We start from the raw sequence: 2497 nt of genomic DNA on the forward strand, positions 1-2497 counted from the left end.
CTCAGTCTTGAAAATAATAACATAAACAACTCTCTAAATAGATGAGTCAGAAGTCTGATGTTCTCCCAGTCGAGTTTCACTGATTAAAATATAATTTCTTCTCTTCTGTGTGCTGATATTTTTTTAAGCGGAATTAAAGTTGCACACACACACACACACACACACACACACACACACACACACACACACACACACACACACACACACACACACACACACACACATACATACACACACACACACACACACACACACACACTGAACAGTTCAGACATAGAGGACATCACTTACGAGAGGCCCCTTGGAGCTAGTGACCACGAGGTTCTGAGTTTTGAATATAAAGTAGAGTTACAAGTAGAGAGGGTAACAGGAATTGAATGGGAAAAGCCAAACTATAAAAGGGGAGACTACACAGGTATGAGGAACTTCCTGCAGGAGGTTCAGTGGGACAGAGAACTGGTCTGAAAGTCAGTAAACGAGACGATGGAATATGTAACAACAAAACGCAAGGAAGCAGAGGAAAGATTTGTTCCCAAGGGAAATAGAAATAATGGGAAGACCAAAGCGAGTCCTTGGTTTACCCAAAGGTGTAGAGAGGCAAGAACTAAGTGCACCAGAGAATGGAAAAGGTACAGGAGGCAAAGGTCCCAGGAAAATAAAGAGATTAGTCGAAGAGCTAGAAACGAGTATGTACAGGTAAGGAGGGAGGCCCAGCGACAGTACGAAAACGACATAGCATCGAAAGTCAAGTCTGACCCGAAACTGCTCTAGAGCCACATTAGGAGGAAGACAACAGTCAAAGACCAGGTGATCAGGCTGAGGAAAGAAGGCGGGGAGGTCACAAGAAACGATCAAGAGGTATGCGAGGAGCTCAACACGAGATTTAAGGTATTTACAGTGGAGACAGGAATGCCTCAGGGAGGACAGAACAGAGGGGTACACAAGCAAGGAATATACCAACAAGTGTTGGATAACATACATACAACTGAGGAGGAGGTGAAGAAGCTGCTAAGGGGCATTGATACCTCAAAGGCAATGGGACCGGACATCTCCCCGTGGGTCTTTAGAAAGAGGGCGGATATGCTGTGTGTGCCACTGATCACAATCTTCAACACATCCCTTGAAACTGGGCAACTACCTGAGGTATGGAAGACGACAAATGTAGTTCCCATTATGTTACAAAAAACGCGATTCTAAAAGCTTAGAGATCTCCAGTGAATACTAGAAAGGACTGCCCTTCTTGCATTCAGCCTGTTACTGGGTTTTCGTAACAATTAGTCAGTATGATTGTCCAATTATCCATTAAAATTCAATAAGAATTATTAGTGCTTCAGGATTACAACTGGTAGGCTACTAACTAGAGAAATTAAAATTTAATAAATTTATTAATAATTAAGTTGTCTAGGGGTATATCAAATTAAATTAAATCAATATCAACAAAATAAGAATAATCACTTCTCTCGTGTACAGTATTATTGTGCTGAAAGCACATATCACATTTATAATTCTTAAGTACCGTCTGGTACATTAACATTTAATAAGATATTACAAATATGTACAAGTTTGTGTGTATGTGCTCTAAGTAGTTCGCTATGTCTCACGATTCGACTAGACTTAAACAAGCGACTGACAAAATCCTCAAATAAACTAACTTCTTGAACAACTGGCAATCGGAACAGTCTGCTTGAACAATAAAAAGAATTCTAAGCCCAATAGCAATATAACAAGCAACTGCGACACAGAATCAGGATCAAGGAGATAATATAACGACACTAAGTAGGGACCATCAGCAGATCCTCCACAAGTCACAAAACTCCCATACTACTGAATCTAAGTTCAGCATAAGAAAATCCCCGACTAAGATAATACACAGATACCAGTACAAATTAGGTCAGAAGATACAGCTCAGGACCTGAGTTGCTCCGAGTGTCTAAGCGACACACAACCTCAGTAGAACGTCGAAAATCACTAAGTCTATACAATGTTCTGTGAACAGAGTCTCCAGAACCTACAACAATAATAAGACGGAGACGATCTTCCAACAAGGGCCAATAAGGGAGATTTAGGCTCGTCTTGTCAAGAATACGTCCAACCACCAAGCGAGTTTAGACCAGACTGAATACTTCAGGGGAGGTGAGATCACCCCCCCTCGATCACGTGATAGCTCCATGGACGGTTGCTGCCTAGCAACAGAAGCCGGCAGAGTAACGAGCAAAGAGCGATAATTACAGTAGTTAGACAATCAAGACTTGAACATTGAGCACATAATATGTTACATCCTACATAACAAAAGTAACTAAGACAAATAATAATATAAAGCAATATATTCACGATTTAGCTATTATCGCAAATATAAGAAATATAAAATTACATGAAAAGGTAATATACATTATATACATAATAATATACATCATATACATTGTAACCCATTCAAGGGTTGCAACAAAGCACGTCAAGAAATTAGAGTGCAAAAGTTTGCAACAAGGTTAGTTCCAGA

The sequence above is a fragment of the Cherax quadricarinatus genome, chromosome 35 (assembly GCF_038502225.1).
Source record: "Cherax quadricarinatus isolate ZL_2023a chromosome 35, ASM3850222v1, whole genome shotgun sequence".
NCBI lineage: Eukaryota > Metazoa > Arthropoda > Malacostraca > Decapoda > Parastacidae > Cherax > Cherax quadricarinatus.